We start from the raw sequence: 10,163 nt of genomic DNA, 5'->3' as shown, positions 1-10,163 counted from the left end.
AAAAGTTCCAATGAGTCAGAAAGTTTTAGAGTCATAAATTTCTCAGAAAGCATGATAAATATCTCTTCTGTTCAACACATTGTACTTGGTGTTATGATGAATCGAGGTTGAGTGAGACATAGCTGTTACCTTCAAGGTACTTATATAGTCTACAACAGCTATGGGTTCAAATGCAAACTCTGTCATTTCCTAGCTATGTGACCATAGCTATGTTTTTTAAACTATAGGCTGTGACTCAGTTATACATGGAGAAATCAAGTTAGTGTGGCACAATCAACCTAAAGATAAATGGACAGAAACAGAGCAAGATAAATATGAAAAAATCCAAGTGCACTGCATATAGCAAAAGCAAAGTTTCTTCATGAAACTTTCATTTCATATATATTTGTGTGTTTATGTATGTATGTATATGAGTGCATATGCATTGTAAAATAAAATGTATTACACTCAACATCACAGCCAGAAGTTTAAAAGCAACGTGAAAAACACTGATTTGAGCTATTTATTTTCTCTCTCAGAGCCTCACATTTCTCATCTATAAATTGGAAATAAAAATAACAGCAAATAATATGCATGTGCCTACTGTGTTAAATCCTTTCTATAGAGTAACTTATTTAATTCTCTAAGAATATAAATTATACACATTTTACATATGACTTAGATAATCTGCCAGGGATAAAATTAAAAGTTGATGGGATCAAGATTGGAAACCAGGTTGCTTTCCCAAGTGGAGGATCTAATTTATAAAACTAAAGGGTGTGTGCATGCTAAGTCACTTCAGTTGTGTCCAATTCTATGCAACTCCATGGACTGTAGTACACCAGACTCCTCTGTCTATGGGGTATTCCAGGCAAGAATATTGGAGTGGGTTGCCATTCCCTTCACCAGGGGATCCACCCATCCTGGTCCCTTATGTCTCCTGCATTGGCAGGTGGGTTCTTCACCACTAGCAGTGCTTGGGAAGCCCAAAAATAAAGGGTAAATGAAACAAAAAATGTAAGACACTATAAAAATGCAAAATGCTATTATCTAGACAAAAATTTTTACACATTAAAGTCCTAGTATAAACTTAGCAACATGATTTGACCCTAAGAATGATATTAATATTTATATATCTTAACTTAAAACAATTTTCTATATAACGTTAAAAGTTTAATCTTTAATTTCTTTGAGCAGACTATACTTATTGATAGCGTGCTTCCCTTGTGGCTCAGACTGTAAAGAATCTGCCTGCAATGCATGAGCCCTGGATTTGATCCCTGGGTCGGGAAGGTCCCCTGGAAAAGAGAATGGCTACCCACTCCAGTATTCTTGCCTGTAGAATTAATAAAGTTAAAAGTTTAATTTTTAATTTCTCTGAACAGACTAAACTTGTTGATAGTATTGACAGTATCATTTCAATTATTTGGGAATTTGTGTGCATACTTATAATTTTCATTATCATATCCTGCATGTAAAGTAGTCTAGGTAACAGTTCATAGCATTCACTGATTTTTTAAATTATATTTATCTTTCAAAAGCTTTTTTTTTCTATACAGCATAGGCAAATGTTACCAATGAAATTTAAAAATTTCAAAAATTCCACATATTAATTATCTTTTTGAGTCTCATAGAATTAATGTAGTGTGTTTGAAAAATGATATAATATTAATCCCTGTATTCAAAATTATTTTGACAAGTAATTGTATTTTAGATGTATTTAAATAGTCTCACTCATATTGAATGTATGTCAAAAGTGAGACAAATTCTTTTCATTCCTAAACTGATTTACAATAACAAGAAATCACAAGTGGATTCAGAAGTTAAAATTTAATGAAATGTTTTACATTTATACAAATAAGCTTGAGGGAGGAATGGATACCAATTTCTTTAGGGTGAAAAAATATAGAGACCTTAAAAACTTTTCATGCCCCCCAAACAGGTTATAATGATATTGTTCAAAATTATAATTTCATAATCACAACTATTAATACAATAAGATTTTATGTTATACACACATACACACACATATATAGAAGGTTTTCTTTTAAGTGACTGATCATTGCAATTCTTTTGCATGCAAAACTTTAAGTGTATAATCATCGGTTCTTACCAGCTTTCCTCAAGTCTTTACACTTGCCTTATTTCATACCGTATGTTTGTAGGAAGTTCCCTTTGAAGTTTGTCTATTTTCTATGTATGATATACACAAGGAAAGATATAATATGAAATACATCTGTAAATAATAAATTTAACATCCATTTTAGTATCAATATATCCTCTACCAGTGTAAAAACTTTCAGATGAAGATTTTTTTTGAGTTTTCAGTGTAATGACAACATTCATTGAAAAGAACTCTCATAATAGACTCCATTTATTTCTGTAGTTTAAAAATAGCATCACTTTATTCCATGCTTTGAATTAAAAAATAAGAACATGAACCCTCATTAGGAGACACATTGAATTGAAGAATTCAATGAACCACTTAAAGACAAGATTTAAAGATTATAAGGTAAAGAAGGAGGAAATGCAAACCACTACTCTTTGCTAGATGCAGAACATTCTCAACTACAATAATTTTCCCATAACAGTTTCAACTTTTCACAAAGGAATTTTACACATTTTCTACAGTTCCCCAGAGTACTGTCAACAAACCATCTACACCAGGTTCATCTGCAGCATTTGTTAAGCTCCACTTACATCCAACTATATCAAATTCTGTGAAGGTTAGTGCTGGGAATCCCATTATTATACTCTTCTGCATTTAAATTTCTTCACAGAATTCTACAAACTGGATTTTACCAAAGAACAGAATTAGAATCCTGAGGAGACTTATTGAGAGCTTGGTTCTGCCTTCTAGAGTTTTGAAATTTTTCAGTTAAGTTTTGACTGGCATAATGATTGGGGCACGCTGCTGGCATTGAGTCACTAGGTCCAGAGACGCTACATGCCCTGCAATGCAAACAGTCCTTCACAATGCATCACTGACCCGCATCCTGCCTGAATTTGGAGTATTGTACTTAACACATTTATGAAAGCGAAAAATATGTTCATAGGCATCTGATCCAAAAACCTAATTCTGTTTTTCATATATAAACAAAAATTTTACATGAACTTGATACACTGAAGTTTCCTAGAATCACTACTTTAGAAGTGGAAAGAGGACTGTGCAATTTTCTTGTTTTGTTTAGAATTCTATCAGTTTGCTATTTCGAAAAATCAAGTCCCTCTTAGTGATGCTGCTCATGTATTTGAGTTGCCAGTACAACACAGTTCTGTTTGCATTCTTAACTATAACATGTATGGTGATTCCCTTTGCAGGTGAAACCACTTATCTGCTTCCTTATCTCTTCTTGTGTAATCGGGCCTGAGCATTCACATACTGAAGCATACATACATCATTAAGTTACTTTCCTCTTATTCATCATGAGGATTATGGCTAAAGCTTAAGTTATAATTTTTAATTTAAAATGAGAGAACATATAAGATGCTTTTCCAGAAAAGGTTATATTGATTTGATAAAGAGGAATATTGAGAAACAATTGCCCCAAACAGTTCAGAATTATTTTTGCAAGATGAGTTTCACATTGTCGACTAAGAAAGATGTACAACTCGAGAAGTGTGAGTTAAGTTTTATTTGGGGCAAAATGAGGACTGCAGCCTGGGAGGCAGCATCTCAGATAGCTCTGAGAGACTGCTCCAAAGTGGCAATGGGGGAAATTCAATATATAAGGTTTTGGTGAAGGGGGAGTTCAATACCATGAAGCACTCAATTTACAAAAGGTTTTTGGTTAGTCATGAGGGCCTGATGTCACTATGAAGGGATTTAGTGCTTCTCTAGATATGAGGAGCTGCAAGGATTGAGATCATAAAATCTGTTCCTAAAAACATCCAACTATCTAAAGACCTGTCCCACCAGATTCCCTGGAGCACAGAGTGCCTCACTCCACCCTGAACTCCCTCAGGGATTGTTGAAGATCACCAGCTATCGCAGCATGGGGTTCAGTCTCAGTAGAGGCAGATGGCAAATGCCTTGTCATTGGCAGTGCTCTTGGTAAGTGCCAATTTGTGGTTGACAACAGCATCCCTCTAAGGAGGACTTGTAATTTCTGATAAAATGCTTGAGCAGCTTTCTTCTGTCACTAAATGACATTAAGAACTGTAAGTTACCCATCTAACTGTGAGACTAGCCTCCTTATTTGTTTTACTTGTATCTAACCCAGTGGTTTTCAATCAGGGGTAATTTTCCTCTCAAGAGAAAATTGACAGTATCTGGAGAAATGTTCCCTGTGTCACAAGGAGGTGCTACTGGAATCATGTGGGTGGAGGCCAGGGTTGCTCCTAACATTCTACAATGCACAAGATGGCACCCAAAACAAAGAATTATCCAGCCCAATATGTCAATAATGCAGAAATTGAAAAGTCCTCTGTTAACCACTCTCTTTTTCCATAATATGTTACCCCAAAGGTGAGTTTCTGAAATGGTCCACTCTGAGGCCTCTTCCCTTAATGAAGGATTGAACTAAATTTGATAGAAGCTTATTCATAACTTATTGGAAAGGTTTTATTTTTACATAATTTAAAGTAACCAATCCTGAGATGACCTGAGAAGTCCTGCTACAGGGTTAGGGGTACTGAGTACAGAAGTACATGCATGGGACCTTTAGAAGGGAGGGAACACAGCCCCACCCATCAAGAGAAAATTGGATTAAAGATTTATTGAAATTGGTCCCACCCATCAGAACTAGACCCAGTTTCCCCCTCAGTCAATCTCTCCCATCAGAAAGCTTCCATGAGCCTCTTATCCTTATCCATTAGAGGGCAGACAGAATTAAAGCCACAATCACAGACAACTAATCAAACTGATCAAGACCATAGCCTTGTCTAGCTCAATAAAACTATGAGCCATGCCATTTAGGGCCACCCAAGACAAACAGGTCATGGCGGAGAGTTCTGACAAAACATGGTCCACTGGAGAAGGGAATGGCAAACCACTTCAGTATTCTTGCCTTGAGAACACCATGAACAGTATGAAAAGGCAAAAAGGTATGAACACTGAAAGATGAAATCCCCAGGTCGATAGGTGCCCAATATGCTACTGAAGGAGAGTGGAGAAATAATGAACAGATGGATCCAAAGCAAAAAAAAAAACACCCAGGTGTGGATGTGACGGATAATGGAAGTAAAGTCCAATAATGTAAAGAGCAATATTGCATAGGAACCTAGAATGTTAGGTCCATGAACCAAGGCAAACTAGAAGTGGTCAAATGGGAGATGGCAAGAATGAACATTGACAGTTTAGGAATCAGTGAACTAAAATGGACTGGAATGGGTGAATTTAACTCAGATGACCTTGTATCTACTACTGTGGGCAAGAATCCCTTAGGAGAAATGGAGTAGCCATCATAGTCAACAAAAGAGTCCAAAATGCAGCCAGACAGTCCAGTCATTCAGTCATGTCGGACTCTTTGCGGCTCCATGAACTGCAGCACCTCAGGCCTCCCTGTCTATCACCAACTCCTGTAGTCCACCCAAACCCATGTCCATTGAGCCAGTGATGCCATCCAACCATCTCATCCTCTGTCATCCCCTTCGCCAACTGCCGTCAATCTTTCCCAGCATCAGGGTCTTTTCAAATGAGTCAGCTCTTCGCATCAGATGGCCAAAGTATTGGAGTTTCAGCTTCAACATCAGTCCTACCATGAACACCCAGGACTGATCTCCTTTAGGATGGACTGGTAGGATCTCCTTGCAGTCCAAGGGACTCTCAAGAGTCTTCACCAACACCACAGTTCAAAAACATCAATTCTTCGGCGCTCAATTTCTTAATAGTACAAATCTCATATTCATACATGGCCACTGGAAAAACCACAGCCTTGACTAGATAGATCTGTTGACAAAGTAATGTTTCTGCTTTTTAATATTCTGTCTAGGTTGATCATAACTTTCCTCCCAAGGAGTAAACGTCTTTTAATTATATGGCTGCAATCACAATCTGCAGTGAATTTGGAGCCCCCCAAAAATAAAGTCAGCCACTGTTTCCATGGTTTCTCCATCTGTTTGCCATGAAGTGCTGGGAGCAGATGCCATGATCTTAGTTTTCTGAATGCTGAGCTTTAAGCCAAATTTTTCACTCTCCTCTTTCACTTTCATCAAGAGGCTGTTTAGTTCTTTTTCACTTTCTGCCATAAGGGTGGTGTCATCTGCATATCTGAACTTATTGATGTTTCTCCTGGCAATCTTGATTCTAGCTTGTGCTTCTTCCAGACCAGCGTTTCTCATGATTTACTCTGCATATAAGTTAAATAAGCAAGGTGACAATATCCAGCCTTGATGTACTCCTTTTCCTATTTGGAACCAGTCTGTTGTTACATGTCCAGTTCTAAATGTTGCTTCCTGACCTGCATACAGGTTTCTCAAGAGGCAGGTCAGGTGGTCTGGTATTCCCATCTCTTTCAGAATTTTCCACAGTTTATTGTGATCCACACAGTCAAAGGCTTTGGCATAGTCAATGAAGCAGAAATAGATGTTTATCTAGAACTTTTTGCTTTTTTGATGATCCAGTGTATGTTGGCAACTTGATCTCTGGTTCCTCTGCCTTTTCTAAAACCAGATTGAACATCTGGAAGTTCACGGTTCATGTATTGCTGAAGCCTGGCTTGGAGAATTTTGAGCATTACCTTACTAGAGTGTGAGATGAGTGCACTTGTGTGGTAGTTTGAGCATTCTTTGGGGTTGCCTTTCTTTGGGATTGGAATGAAAACTGACCTTTTCCAGTCCTGTGGCCACTGTTAAGTTTTCCAAATTTGCTGGCATATTGAGTGCATCACTTTCACAGCATCATCTTTTAGGATTTGAAATAGCTCAACTGGAATTCCATCATCTCCACTAGCTTTGTTCATAGTGATGCTTCCTAAGGCCCACTTGACTTCACATTCCAGGATGTCTGGCTCTAGGTGAGTGATCACATCCTAGTGATTATCTGGGTCGTGAAGGTCTGTTTTGTACAGATCTTCTGTGTATTCTTGCCACCTCTTCTTAATATCTTCTGCTTCTGTTAGGTCCCTACCATTTCTGTCCTTTATTGAGCCCATCTTTGCATGAAATGTTCCCTTGGTATCTCCAATTTACCTGAAGAGATCTCAAGTCTTTCATATTCTATTGTTTTCCTCTATTTCTTTGCATTGATCACTGAGGAAGGCTTTCTTATCTCTCCTTGCTATTCTTTTGAACTCTGCATTCAAATGGGAATATCTTTCCTTTTCTCCTTTGCTTGTCACTTCTCTTCTTTTCACAGCTATTTGTAAGGCCTCCTCAGACAGCCATTTTGCTTTTTTGCATTTATTTTTCTTGGGGATGGTCTTGATCCCTGTCTCCTGTACAATGTCACGAACCTCCATCCATAGTTCATCAGACACTCTGTCTGTCAGATCTAGTCCCTTAAATCTATTTCTTACTTCCACTGCATAGTCATAAGGGATTTGATTTAGGTCATACCTGAATGGTCTAGTGGTTTTCTCCACTTTCTTCAATTTCAGTCTGTATTTGGCAATAAGGGGTTCATGGTCTGAGCCCCTGGTGATAGACTGGTGATAGAAGCAAGGTTCATTGCTGTAAAGAACAATATTGAATAGGAACCTGGAAAGTTAGGTCCATAAATCAAGGCAAATTGGAAGTGGTCAAACTGGAGATGGCAAGAGTGAGCATCGACATTCTAGGAATCAGTGAACTAAGATGGACTGGAATGGGTGAATTTAACTCAGGTGACCATTATATCTACTACTGTGGGCAGGAATCCCTTAGAGAAAAGGAGTAACCATCATAGTCAACAAAAGAGTCCGAAATGCTGTACTTGGATGCAATCTCAAAAAAGAGAGAATGATCTCTGTTCATTTCCAAGGCAAACCATTCAATATCACAGTAATTCAAGTCTGTGCCCCAAACAGTAATGCTGAAGAAGCTGAAGTTGAACGGTTCTATGAAGACCTACAAGACCTTCTAGAACTAACACCCAAAAAAGATGTCCATTTAATTATAGGGGACTGGAATGCAAAAGTAGGAAGTCAAGAGCTACCTGGAGTACAGGCAAATAAGGCCTTGGAGTACAAAATTAAGCAGGCCAAGGGCAAACAGAGTGTTGCCAAGAGAACGCACTGGTCATAGCAAACACCCTCTTCCAACAACACAAGAGAAGACTCAACACATGGACATCACCAGATGGTCAATACCAAAATCAGATTGATTATGTTCTTTGCAGCCAAAGATGGAGAAGCTCTATACGTCAGCAAAAACAAGACCGGGAGCAGACTGTTACTCAGATCATGAACTCCTTACTGCCAAATTCAGACTTACATTGAAGAAAGTAGGGGAAACCAATAGACCATTTGGATATGACCTAAATCAAATCCCTTATGATTACACAGTGGAAGTGACAAATAGATTCAAGGCATTAGATCTGATAAATGTAATGCATGAAGAATTATGGACAGAGGTTCGTGACATCGTACAAGAGGCAGTGATCAAGACCATCTCCAAGAAAAAGAAATGTAAAAAGGCAAAATGGTTGTCTGACGAGGCCTTACAAATAGATGAGAAAAGAAGAGAAGCTAAAGGCAAAGGAGAAAAGGAAAGAGACACTCATTTGAATGCAGAGTTCCAAAGAATAAAAAGGAGAGATAAGAAAAACTTCCTCAGTGATCAATGCAAAGAAATAGAGGAAAACAATAGAATGGGAAAGACTAGAGATCTCTTCAAGAAAATTAGAGTTACCAAGGGAAAGTTTCATGCAAAGATGAACATAATAAAGGACAAAAATGGTATGGACCTAATAGAAGCAGAAGATATTAAGAAGAGGTGGCAAGAATACACAGAAGAACTATACAAAAAAGATCTTCATTACCCAGATAATCGCGATGGTGTGATCACTCACCTAGAGCTAGACATCCTGGAATGTGAAATCGAATGGGCCTTAGGAAGCATCACTATGAACAAAGCTAGTGGAGGTGATGGAATTCCAGTTGAGCTATTTCAAATCCTAAAAGATGATGCTGTGAAAGTGATGCACTCAATATGCCAGCAAATCTGTTAAACTCAGCAGTAGCCACAGGACTAGAAAAGGTCAGTTTTCATTCCAATCCCAAAGAAAGGCAATGCTAAAGAATGTTCAAAATACCACACAATTGCACTCATCTCACCACACTAGCAAAGTAATGCTCAAAATTCTCCAAATCAGGCTTCAAGAGTAGATGAACCGTGAATTTTCAGATGTTCAAGCTGGATTTAGAAAAGGCAGTGGAACCAGAGCCAACATCTGTTGGATCATCGAAAAAGCAAGAGAGTTCCAGAAAAACATCTACTTTTGCTTTATCGACAATGCCAAAACTTTTGACTGTGTGGAACACAACAAACTGGAAAATTCTTAGAAAGATGGGAATACCAGACCAAATGACCTGCCTCCTGAGAAATCTGTATGCAGTTCAGGAAGCAATGTTAGAACTGGACATGTAACAACAGACTTGTTCCAAATAGGAAAAGGAGTACATCAAGGCTGTATATTGTCACCCTGCTTATTTAACTTATATGCAGAGTAAATCATGCAAAATGCTGGGCTGTATGAAGCACAAGCTGGAATCAAGATATCCAGGAAAAATATCAGTAACGTCAGAAATGCAGACAATACCACCCTTATGCTAGAAAGCAAAGAATAACTAGAGAGCCTCTTGATGAAAGTGAAAGAAGAGAGTGAAAAAGTTGGCTTAAAACTCAACATTCAGAAAACTAAGATCATGGCATTTGGTCCAATCACTTCATGACAAATAAAGGGGGAAACAATGGAATCAGTGACAGACTTTATTTTTGGGCACTCCAAAACCACTGCAGATTGTGATTGCAGCCATATAATTAAAAGACACTTGCTCCTTGGAAGAAAAGCTATGACAAACCTAGACAGCATATTACAAAGCAGAGACATTACTTTACCAACAAAGGTCCAACTAGTCAAAGCTATGGTTTTTCCAGCAGTCATGTATGGATGGGAGAGTTGGACTATAAAGAAAGCTGAGTGCAGAAGAATTGATGCTTTCGAACTGTGGTGTTGGAGAAGACTCTTGAGAGTCCCTTGGACTGCAAGGAGATCCAACCAGTCCAACCTAAAGGAAATCAGTCCTAAATATTCATTAGAAAGA

This window comes from Dama dama, chromosome X (assembly GCF_033118175.1).
Source record: "Dama dama isolate Ldn47 chromosome X, ASM3311817v1, whole genome shotgun sequence".
NCBI lineage: Eukaryota > Metazoa > Chordata > Mammalia > Artiodactyla > Cervidae > Dama > Dama dama.
Note: the sequence above shows the minus strand (reverse complement) of the source record.